Below are 13348 nucleotides of genomic sequence, written 5' to 3'. Positions count from 1 at the left end.
ATCCCAGAAAACTTGAAAGACTAGAAAGTATTCACTAATGACCAACAAGTAAACAATTTTTTAACTTTAGAGGAAGAATTTGTAAATAGCAACATAGATACTCACATAACATTAAATCTCGATTTTACAGATAAAATAGAAATTAACAAATTAGAATATGAAGAGATAGATAGATTCCATCCCACAAAGTTTACAAAATCACATATTCAAAACCTAAAGCAAGTTGAAATTGAAGAGATAATTAACGAAGGTTCTAAAATCATTAATCTCAAAGACAACTTTTTGCCCAAATAATTAACCCCTTTGGAAGACTTGTTTGATTCAAATGATGTCCCTAGAAAACCAAAGATGGAACCCTTAAAATATGATATAGAGGAGTGAAACATAGGGACTGAGGGAAACCCAAAATTGATAAAACTTTCAAAGTCTTTACGTCCTACTGAAAAAGTGAAATACATAGAACTGCTAAAGGAATTCCAAGATGTCTTTGCTTCGAGTTATGGGGACCTCAAGTCCTATGACACCAGCATAATACAACACACTATCCCCATAAAAGAAAACCGAAAACCTTTTAGACAGAAACTTAGGATGATTAATCCTATTATATTGCCTTCTATTGAAAAGGAAATCAAAAGAATGTATGGAGCCAAGATAATAGTACCAATTAGATTCTTTGATTGGGTTTCAAATTTGGTGCCCACAAGGAAAAAGACTGGTTAGATTAGACTGTGTTGATCTCAGGAATCTCAATAAAGTTTCACTTAAAGGCAATTACCCTCTCCCTAAAATGGATCATATATTACAAAGGGTAGTAGGGTCAACTAGGATCTCATTATTGGATGGGTTTTCTGTTTACAATCACATTTTAGTTCACCCATATGACTAGGAAAAAACTGCATTCACTACTCCTTGGGGCACATTCATGTATGTGAAGATGCCTTTTGGGTTAAATAATGCAAGGGCCACCTTTCAAAGAGCTATGGATATAGCTTTTGTTAAGGAGATACATGACTTCCTAGTAATATACTTAGATGTTATCACTGTATTCTCAAAATCTGATAAACAACACTTAGATCATCTAAGGTAGATTTTCATCAAATGTAGGAAGTATGGAATTTATTTGAACCCTAAAAAATATTTATTTGGTTTAGAAGAGGGTAAATTGTTAGGTCACATAATATCTAAAGATGGTATCCAAATAGACCCTGCAAGAATTGAAGCCATCTTACAGATACAACATCCTAGGAGAATCAGAGAATTACAATCCTTTTTAGGAAAAATAAACTTTCTTAGGAGATTTATTTCTAACTTAGCAAGATTAATCAGATAACTGAATAACATGTTGAAGAAAGATTCAACCATAAAATGGACAGTTGAGGCTAAGAAGTCCTTTGAAGATATTAAATTAGCCTTAACAAAAACACCAGTTTTGATCAGTCCAAAGTTTGATAGGGATTTCATTATTTTTTCTTTTGCCTCAAAACACATAATTGCTACAGTCATACTGTAGAAGAATTATGAGGGTTATGAACAACCTATTGCCTTTTTTAGCAAAGCCCTAAGACATGCCTCTTTAAAATACAATATAATGGAAAAGCAAGATTTTTCTTTGGTCAAAGCTATCAAAGATTTTAGAGTTTACATTTTATATTCTCATATAATAGCCTATGTCCCCAATGTAGTAGTCAAGGATATCCTAACACAAGATGGTCTAGATGGAAAGAGAGGGAAATGGATTGCTACTATATTAGAATATGACCTAGAAATCAAGCGAACAAAATTAATCAAAGGACAAGGTTTAGCCAAGCTCATGGCTGAATCGAACTGTCAGGCCTTAGACATAAATTTTATTGCAGAAATGGATAATGGAGAGGAGATGGTGACTCCACCAATCAGCCAAGCCTTTATGGAATCACCATGGTATGCTAACATCATATATTTTTTACAAAACTTACAAGCTCCTCCTGAATTATCCAGGACCAAAAGCAGGATTTTAAAAATGAAATCTTTAAAGTTTTGCATAATTGACAATGCTCTGTTTTGGAGGAATCATGAAGGTATCCTTCTTAACTATTTATTAAAAGAAGAAACTGAAAAGATCTTACAAGAGTTTCATGCAAGTGACTGTGGGGGACATATTTACTGGAAGACCACTACTAACAAGATTCTTAGCGCCGGTTTCTATTGGCCCACTTTTCTTTCTGATGTAAAGAAATTTGTAACCTCATGTCATAAATGCCAAAGCTTTGAAGGAAAGAAAAAGCTTTTACCCCTGCCCCTAAAACCAATATTTGCTGAAGAACCTTTTCAACAATGGGGTCTTGACTTCATTGGTGAAATCCACCTACCTTCCTCTGCCAAAAACAAATGGATTGTCACTGCTATAGATTAGTTTACCAAATGGATAGAAGCCATACCATCAAGGCAAGCCACTGATACTATTATAATAACCTTCATTGAATCCAACATCCTATCTATATTTGGGTGCCCAACCAATATCATCACTGATATGCAACAACCTTCAAATCTAAGAGAATGATTGATTTCTATAATAAGTACCATATAACTTTGGGCCATTCCACAACTTATTACCCCCATGGAAATGGACTAGCAGAGTCCTCAAATAAAACTCTGTTGAACATCATCAAAAAACTGTTAGAAGATAACGAGAAAACATGGAATAAGAAGCTAGTGAATGCCTTATGGGTAGACAGGCTAACCACAAAGAAATCCATTGGTACAAGTCCTTATCAATTATTTTATGGAATGGAAGCTATTTTCCCATCTTCCTTGGGAACAACAGTGATGAAGTTTCTCCAAGAATTGCCGGTTGAACCAAATGACATCCAAAGGAGAATCAACCAGACTATTCACTTGCAGCAGACTAGGGAAGAAGTGTACATCAAACCTCTAGTTGTGCAGGAAAGGATCAAGAAGGATTTTGACAAAAGGACTAAGGCAGAAGATTTTTACCTAGGAGATAAAGTTTTAAAATGGGACTCAAGAAGAGAGGATAAAGGTAAATATGGGAAGTTTGATTTCCTATGGAAAGACCCATATATCATCTATGTGTTTAGAGGTAATAATGCTTTCTTCCTTAGAGAAATGGATGGCACAGAAGTAGAAGGAGGACCAGTTAATGGTATAATGCTTAAACACTACATTGAAACTAGTTACTGATTCCACTAATCAATTGTACATATTATGTTTTTCAAAGTCTAGAGTTGATTGTATAGTGAATTTTTGGAGTTGAAGCTCGAAGAGAAGGCCCTAAGCTTCAAAGGTTTTACTATCATAAATAGAAATAACACAAAAAAGTGAAAGGGAAAAAGTTGCAGAGTGACATCTCAGTAATCTAGAAGGCCATTGATCTACAAGTTCTTGAAATTTCACCAAGAAATGTTATCCCTAAGTGGAGCCACTGTTAGGTTCCTACACCAATAGAAGTCATAATTTTTGAATGGCTAAGATTAAACTTGTAATATATACATACCTTTTCTTTTTGCAAATGTTTTCCATATTAAAAAATTAAAAAATGTAAAGAGGGTATGTCCTAAAAGAAAAATCAAAGGACAAAAAGAATAAAAAGGTCAAAAAATATGAAAATATGAACCCCAAGAAAAGAAAAGACCATGAAAGTGTGCTAGTCAAAATTCCACTACTATTTACTTTTTATGCAGAATAAATGATTGTGTGCAGTTTGTAACCTATGCCACAATCCATGATATTAAAAATGTTTAAACTTGCTATTTGATGTTCATTTCATGTTTATAGATAGAGAATAAAAATCTGACCAAACAGTGTAATCTTCGCAGATAAGTAGATTAGGTAGAGTAAATAAAAAGGAGCTCAACTATTTTAATCTAATCCCTTGGATGTAATAAGGTTAGATTTAGCTAGATTACCAATATAAAGAAAATAAAATGTTTGATAAGGGTTTGCTAGATTAAATGCACCCTAATAAAGAGAAGTAAAAATGGTAAGATGAGTAGATGGGTAAGTAGAAGAAAGGTTGCATAATTATGATGATTGTTAGATAAAAGCATATTGATCGCCCTCACCATGAAAGTTTTAAGTATGAATGAGAATTTGGACTGGCATAAAGTTCACAAAGTCAATTTAACTAATTTCCCCTCACTCATTTCACCCTTTTCTTAACTAATTTCCCACAATAAGTTTGAAGTACCCAAAATCTTAAGTTAAAGGGGCTTAGAGCATTTATTTGACTTTTGGAGGGGCCGGACCCTCGGCCTAATGACTTATAGATCTCAAGTACTAAAATCCCCTCATAAACATTCACCCCCTTCAATTCATTCATTTTCCCCAAAAATCACTTTTCCTAAGGTTAAAACACCATTTTCATAAGGAAAAACAATCACCCCCATGGATACCCATTTTCATGAAAAACCCACAAAAATGCACTTTGGCTAAGTCGTAATGTTCCTATGTAAAAAGCAAATGAATTACAAAAACACATTATTCTTAACGCAATCCATTTCCCACTATTTTCATATTAATTGTTAACATTATTTATATGTTAATTCCCAAAGAAACCCCTTTTTCTCATATATATTTTATTAAACACCTTTAATAATAATATCCCTACCCTGAAGTTTGAAATATAAACTTTATATTATCCAACCTCAACAATGGACATAATTAATCGATCTACGATTAATTAAAGCCAAAGCATCCACCAATCAATTCTCACCCAATACCTTAATCTTTGCTTTAATCCCTCATTAAGCTAAAACCACCATGCTTAAATGCTCGTCGGGCCCCTCCATTACCTTCCGTGCAACTCCCATGCCTGACCACTACATGATATCCCCCATCCCTATCCGATGACCCATGTTGATTTCAGAAGGGCCTAAAATCCGAATGATACCCGCCCAAAATGGGTTGTTCTACGTTGGTCCCCCAAAGTGACGTGGTGCTCGATGAGTGGAATCAGGTGGCCTCCCCCAATACCACCAAGCACCCAAAGGTTGTGTGAAGTAAACCACTTACCACTAGCCCGATACCTGCTAAAACAATCATTTTTCATCCCACTATGCGATAAGCAGTCATTATTCAACCATGCCCGCCAAATTGACTTTTGCGCATAAATCCAAAAAAGCCCCAAATCATTATTTTTATCATTTTTAACTATAATTTTCCATGCACGCGCCTGTGAACATTGAAAGCCATCAACCCACGTACACTTGCACTCTAAAGATGCCAAAAGCTCGTAGATTGCCTTCGAGCCTGACTGAAGCCTTTTCAATTGTTTAGAATTTCCAGTTACCTGGTTCACACCCCTTTTCATCAATTCCAGGTGTTTAAGCCAGAATCCATTGAAATCCCTGTTAATTTCCAAACTAGTCTCTAAGATTTATTAATTGAAATTAAAGGGAACTTTAAATAACATAAAATCCACCTGGAATTGAACCCCCATTACCTCAAAGACTCAAAATTTACTTTCCCCATTCTTAAATCCACAAGAACTAAGAATGGTTGCCCCAATTTCCATGGATGTCAGGCCAATTTCTACTCCTCACCTGGACTTGGACCACCTTCCCCTTGTTTATAAAGATTTCCAAATCAAGGAAACCTCTATCCCTAAATCCCCTATCAAACTGTACTGCCGATATAGAGACCAATACCTCAACCATGCCGATAAAATAGGTCTTTGGGAGTATAAATTTCCAAAACACCAAGTCCCTGAAGCGCACATCTTTCTAGAGATTGTCCATTATTGCGATGCAAACTACATTCCTAGTAAAAAAGCAATGATGTCCCCTAACCACATCATACTTTTCACCATCACTGCCGAGTCAATCAATGAAATGCTGCAACTACAACTAGGGAAGAACTTAACTCCTATTTTAATTGGAGACCTACTAGACAAATTTCAGGAGCTTACCACTGCCAAACTCACTGAAATGCTCCAAACCTTCATCACGAAGGAAAGGCACATCCCAAAATACCCTCCCGCATATGTATCTACCATATTTTCCCCATTTGGTCAGGATATAGTAGCAATGATCTCTTGTGTTTTAGGCTATACCACCAGTGAGTACATAGATGAAATCATTTTAGCCTTCATGTCCATTTTTACTCCAGGACAACCCCCTGCTATCATGTATGATTATGCCAAGTACATAGCTAATAAGATGCATGAACAATTTCTGAGAATGAGTAATGAAAGAGTGTTTAAGTACTCTTCCATTTTGTACCACCTTTTCTTATATTACCAAGCTGACAAGTTCCCTTTCACTCTCCAAAAGCTTGACACTAAAGGTCATCCTAGGTCAGTAATTTTTTGGACTCCTTTGATACATAAGCATGATTCCCCATATCCATACACAGATTTCATTGATCTTTTTTTACATCCAGTAGTGACCATGCTGCTAGGAATTCCTCCTCCAAGAATCAATTTAGATATCAGGAGGATCCTGCAACTGCCAAAACAACACAAAGTGGGAGATTGGTTCTTGTACGAAAATCACATAGAAATTAGGATCTATGGCTGTGAGTTGACCCCATATAAACTGCCTAGATCCCTCCCAATGACGTTATTTGCTCTGGAGTACTACAGGCAAATAATCAACTCAGATGAGGTACAATTTGTTAAGGCCAAAAAGAAGGCCCAGCTCAGAATCAAAGATCAACTAGGTCCCTTTGTATGTAATAATATAGAAGTTGGAAGAGAAGTAGAAGAAATCCTTCAGAGACTCAAACTAAAACAAAGCTTAATGTGGAGATATGACCCCTGTGACTTCATCTGCAATAGAAGAAAAAAAAACAAGATGGCTCCCTACATTCACCATTGAATCCCTAAGATAGAGAAATATGAAAATCAATTGGAATGGGTGGAGAATACTTTAATGGACAGGGATAGCACTGAAGTAACAGTTGAAAATGCTCTAATTGATTTAGAGAAAAGGCTTGATGAAGGTTCTTTCCTGCAAGTGCCAGGAGAATCTCAAGTCTTGATGAAGGTTCTTTCTTGCAAGTGCCAAGAAGAATCATAGGTACATGGAGAATCTCAAGTGAATCACAAATAGAAGAAGAATCCCAGGTGCAGGAAGAGTCAAAGCATCCAGACATATCAGAGGAATTAGGTCAAACAGGTATACAAAAACCCACTATGAGTACTCCCCCTAACTTTCAAACTCCTCTAAATGAGGATAAAAGCCTTAAAAGGAATAGGGGAGAGGCCACTACATCAGGTAGAGCAACCATACAAACATATACAAAAAATAGCCTAGTAAAAAGGCAGAGGTTAAATCTTGTTTTAGAGCAGGAATTCACAGAAGAAATAGTGGGGGACACCATCACAGAAAGAGAAAGAAGTAGGCATGCTACTCCTTCTGGGGGCACACTAGAACCTTCCACATAAAACACTCAGATGTTGGAAAGGCAACAGATAGTTGAAGTGTCCTCCTTTAGGATGCCAGCTGATAGATATCAACACATTAGAGAAAGGTACATGGATATAAAGGCCAAGAATGAGAGGCTAAAAGCCCATAATTATGCACAGTACCTGAAAATGGCACCTACAAACCAGACACGGCTTATGTCAGCCTATGATGTTAAAGAAGGCAAGATGAAAATGACATTTGTCAAACCTATCACTCAGCAACCAAGAACAAAAGTTGACTTTAAGAAAATAGATTTCCAAGTGCTGGCAAAGGACATACATCCTATTGACCAGATTGAGCTGCACAAGCAAACAGGGGAAATGATTTACTCCACCTTGACAGGGAAATCCATTGCAGCTCATCAATTGTAAAATTCCCTAAACAACATATCAACTCAATTTCAATTGGAAAAGGCCTCTTCATAGGCAAAGGACACCAGAATCAAGTCCTTAGAGGACTTAATCATTGATTTGGGACATGATCCAAAAGATGTGAAGGCCACTGAAAAATTGATCAAGTAGAAAAATGATGACATAGCTACTTTGAAGAAGCAACATAAGATTCCACCACTGCATCACCCACAGACAACAGAGGTCCTAGAGACCCAAAAAGGATAAGAGGATCTTATGGACTTGGTCCTAAAGCTAAATGACCATTTGAAAGAAACAAAGAAAGAATTGGACACATTGATTCAGTCTAAACAAAGTGAACTGGCCACCACTTCTACAACTACCATTCCCACAGTAACAACTGTAGTTCCCTCAATAGTGGCAACATATTTAGCACCAACAGCTCCACCTACCACAACACTGCTAGTCACAACTGAGTCAACAATAACAGGTACTTCAACAGAAAATACAACAAAGTTAGTGAAATCCATGGAGGAAATGTCCATCTAGGCTACAAAACTTAAGAGGCTTAAAGAGAAAGTGGCAAGCCTAGAAACTAACTGCAAGCTTGCCTAAATACAACAGAGAGAAGAAACACAGAAAGCCCTAAGGATGTATGAGAGGATAAAGGTCATAGAGAAGGATCTATCATTACAAAACCACTAGGACAGACTAAGGAAATGCTCTAGGCCAATATCATTGACTCTGTCAATGCTATTTGGCCGTCAATTCAAGTAATATTTGAGCAAATAGAACTAGTGAAAGTGGCTATCAGAGCGATTTGGAAAGAAAAGGAAGACTTAGGAGATCAACTTGAGGATGCTAATTGACTCATCCATTTCTTGAATAGCAAGTACAAGCATGAAATAAATGATCTTGGTGTGGAGGACAGAACTGAAGCCATCATAGAAATCAAAAAGGTTCTTTCTAAAAGGAACCTTATGCTTAACTTGGAGGAAAAATTCCATAACATGGAGGTGGGCATTAACAGATTCATGGCAAAGTTTCAAATTTTGAGGGATAAAGGCCACCCAAGTCCTATGGTCATCCATGAAAAACTTATGACCCAATTGGACTATGTTGACATATTAAAGAAGTTGTCCAAGGAACAAGCAAGCACTTCAGGCATCAAAAACTTGCCAATAGTGAAAGTATTGTATGATACTTTAGAAAATCTGTTTTTCCTAGAGCATGAGGTGAAACATCTCTTTGTCACCAAGTCTAAATTTTCCAAATACACTGAGGCAGAAGAGATCTATAGGAGAATTCTCCAAGTAAAGTTACCTGTAGATGAATGGTGGGAAAAGATGAAAATTTACTATAAGTTACAACAGTAAATCTGAATAACGGAGAGATGAAACAGGTAAATAGGGTCAAAGAGTAGTAGGATAAAGAGTCTTAGTTAAAGATTAAAGACAAAGATGGTTCAAGCATACACATGTTAGCCAGCTTAAAATGGCTCAAGATCAACTACAAAAGGTAGCACTACCATAATAAGAGGGAAAACATGATGCAGTTTTCCATCTGTCTCTATCTTCATGCTTGAAGATATTTTTATTTCCTTAATTAAATTTCAAACTGTTATGAGATATTTTGTAATATATTTTGCATAAATACTTCCCATTTCGAAGTATTTAGGGTGGATTCAAAGACATTTCTATAGACTTGTATCTAAAATCAAAGTTCTATTGTATTAAGACTGGATTGGCTTTTTGGATCATGGAATAAATTTAAGACATTTTATAGGATTCTTGTGTTAAGATAAAATCAAATAAGTATTCTCTTATTTGTATTATTGTTTTTCCTTATGTTTATTGATAATCATATGTGTTTCTATGAAATCTGAATGGTAAACTAGGAATGATATTTTAGAACTTGCTTTAGTGCACTCTGTTTTGACTGTTTACCTTCTTAATGTTTTCTGTTAAACTATCTTAGTTAGGGAATTCTTAAATGCTCCCTTGCTTCCATATTTTTTCCCTGCGGTCTATGTAGAAAAGAATTCTTATTTTCTCTTAGTTGATGATCACCCTATGTTCCTCATTCTGATCCTGGTCTAAAGATTCTTCATTGCCCTTTTACCCTGGTTAGAATCATTCCATGCATCATCCCTTTGAAGATTTTCCTTTTGCTTTGCTAGCCTACCATATCAACAATCCCTTTAATGATCTGGTCTAGTTAAACTATCCTTTGATTGACTCTATAGCCCAATGGCTTAAAAACCTACTCTATCCATCTGTCCCAAGAATTCCACCACCCAACTTTCAATCAAAATCAAAATCCTCATGAACACTAAGAACTAGCATAAAATCTAATAGAAACAAAGTTAAATTATAAAGAGAGAGCCCTCTCTAGACTTAGGTTGGCTAGAACATGAGTCTAAAAGATTTGGTTTGTGGTTACCTTGGAATATTCCGTCTTTTAATAACTTCTAGGGAAAACTTATGAGTGATAACACTTTCGCCAAATCCAAAGTATGTGAAAATGCTCCAAGAGTGCTCCAAGAAAACTCTTAAGTGTGCAAAGGTGTGAAAGAATACATGAGATCTCCAAGCTAAAACTGACCAAAGGTTTTGAATTGATCCTTAGAATCATTTTTATCATTGAGGCCTCTATTTTCTTCATTTACCTCTATTTCCCTGTCAATTTTCCTCACATGCAATTATGTGACCTTTCACCTTACTTTTCTCCTATTTTCCATTATTTTCATAAATAAATGTCAATTATTGCCACTTTTCCTTTTCCAATTCCTTTGGCAATTTCCATATCCATAAATTAATCATAATTGATCCCCATCACTATGTTTTTCCCAATATTCAGTTTGGAATATGTGTCCCATGACCTTGGTATTAGTTTTCCTTTATTAAATTTATTACATGAACTTTTAACCCAAGGCCGTTACAACACATTTATTTTGTAGTTAATATTCTCAGTTAGTTCCAGATAGAGCCCAACTATGACCATTGGATAGAAGCCAAGCATATACTGAGATATTTGTGAGGAACAATCTACAACTGCCTAAAGTATGATAGAAAGAACGACGTCCAATTGATTGGATATACAAATTATGACTGGGGAGACAGTGAGATAGATGGAAGAAGCACTACTAGAGTATCTTTTAGTTTGTGATCCTCTATGATATCATGGATGAGTACAAAGCAAGAGCCAATTTCTTTTAGTAGTGCTAAGGTTAAATACATTGCAACATGTGAAGTAAGAATAGAAGCTATCTGGTTGAGGAAGTTGTTGTTTGACCGGTTTGAAGGACCAATGGAAGTTATGAATATAAATTGTGATAACACTAGCTGCATGAGGTTGTTTGAAGACCCAATGTTATATGGAAATAAAAAGAAAATAAATAACAAGTATCATTACATACAAAAGTTGGTGTAAGATGGAGTGTTGTAGCTACAATATATTTCCACTGATGAGAAGGTAGCTGACATTTTGACAAAATTTCTTCCTAGTAAGAAGCTTGTGTATTTGAGAGACAAGCTTATATTGGTTGATATATCCTCCCTAGTTGAGAGGAAGAGATAGAAACATCATTCTTGTCTTCAGTTTGTGAAGAAAGAATGTAGGATTAGGTAAGCATCTAGTTTTCAATACTCTTTGAAGATGAGGTAGGGGATCCAATAGGTAAGAGTAGTCAAAGAGGAAATTCCTTAAGGATGTGTTATTCCAAGATAGGAATTGTCCTAAAAGGACATACTCTTTGAACACCTAGGTGGGTATGCGCCTTGAGAGACAATGAGTATGGTTTATATAAGTTGTTGGTCTTACCAACATTGTGCTTTGATCTTGTGGAGAGATAGAGATGTTAGTCAAGGTATTGCTATGTGACAATGTTGGTTGATATGATGAGATGAAAAGAAACAAGTTGGAATGATAGATTATAGCAAGAATTACCAATCAAAATCTTCTTATAAGATCTCTTCAATTTGAGAATGTCCATGTACCATTATGAATACAATAACAACCCCATGTTAAAATTTCATGTAATAAAGTTAATAAAGGTGAAATAAGACCAAGTTATTGGAAAACATTCCAAGTTGAATGATGGGAAAAACATCCTCATGGGTGTTAATTTGGTTTATTAGGGGTAAAGGGAAATTGGAAAAGGTAATGGAAAAGGATATGAAAACGAAAAGAGGCAGTATTTGGCATTTATTTATGAAAATAAAGGAAATTAGGAGAAAGGAAGATGAAAGGTCACAGGTTTCATGTGAGGAGGAAATTGAAGGAAAATAATGCAAAATGAAGAAATTACAGGTCTCGTTAACAAAAATTATTCTTGTTAGTGTCAGTCTTTCCAACCTTCCTCCAGTGATCAAATATTCTCTTACAAAGTGGTCTCAGAGTGTCAAGGTCAAATTTTGTCATTTCAAAGAGTCTTCAAGCAAAATTTGGTCACTAGGCATTAGGTCTAGGGTTTGCTTTCACTTCTTCTAAAGTTGTCCAAATGTCGGTCCATGTCATCATTCATCTGAGTCTATCATCATTCATAGGGTTGTCCTCATCATGTCAGGTTTCATTGGGTCATTTTACACCTTGTTCATGCTTCAGTTGCGCCTAGGCAAGGTTCATTTCCCTCTCCTAGGGTTTTGGAGGTAAATTCTCTTGGAGGGTCAAATCATCGGAAAAATTTGTATCCTGATTTTCATACACCTTCCCCTATCATTAATGTACCTTATTAAACACTTCCCATCACTGCGATTCCCAAAATTCTTCATTTTTTCACAAACCCTAGTTTCTTGCCACAACTTGGCAATTTTCTAGGCTAGGACTGTGTTTTTCCCTTTTGGGCCCCTTCCCCTCACTCAATCTCTAAGGTTCCACTTTCCCCTACTTCCTAACATCCCTCCCTACTTCCCAAAATTTCCCTAAGAATTTACAAGCCCCTCATCCCCTTCATTTCGCTTCATTTCCACAAAATTCCTTGTTTCACACATCGGGATAAGTTTCACTCAAAAGATGTTTCAGAGCAATAAAAGATGAATTTTGGAAAACTGAGAGATTTTTTTGTCCACAACATGCCAAAGAAGAAAAATCTCCCTCACTTTTTACACAGATGTCATGGTTTTATAGAAATGTCAAAAATACAATTGCCTCGGGAGAATTAATGCACCTCTGAAGTGACCTTGGAAAACTCTAGTTTTCTCCTAGCTTGGTTGGCCAAATAACTTTCTTGGTGAGTCAAAGGATAACTAGACAAAAATATCTTTCCAATGAGCTATCATGAGCTCAATTTGGAGTTGAGGAAGGCATTCAAAAGTTGACTGCAACAACAATCTACCTTGAGGTAGCCTCATTTGGCACATTTTTACCAGTCTTGGAAGATTTGATTTTTGACAAGGAAAATGAACTCCAAATTGCAAAATTATAGTTGGGTTGGAAATTAGACTCAAAGAAATTTCCAACGAGTTATCCTGTGCCAGATTTCGACACCGGGAAGGCCTCCAGAAGCCTCCTGCAAAATGCACTATGTAGCTGGGTGCGCGCTACACATCAGGTTGGGCACGCGACGCACCAGTGGCGCGCTACGCATCAGGC

This window comes from Pinus tabuliformis, chromosome 5_2 (assembly GCF_031772625.1).
Source record: "Pinus tabuliformis cultivar Carrire ecotype Pingquan chromosome 5_2, CPIR1, whole genome shotgun sequence".
Taxonomy (NCBI): Eukaryota; Viridiplantae; Streptophyta; class Pinopsida; order Pinales; family Pinaceae; genus Pinus; species Pinus tabuliformis.
Note: the sequence above shows the minus strand (reverse complement) of the source record.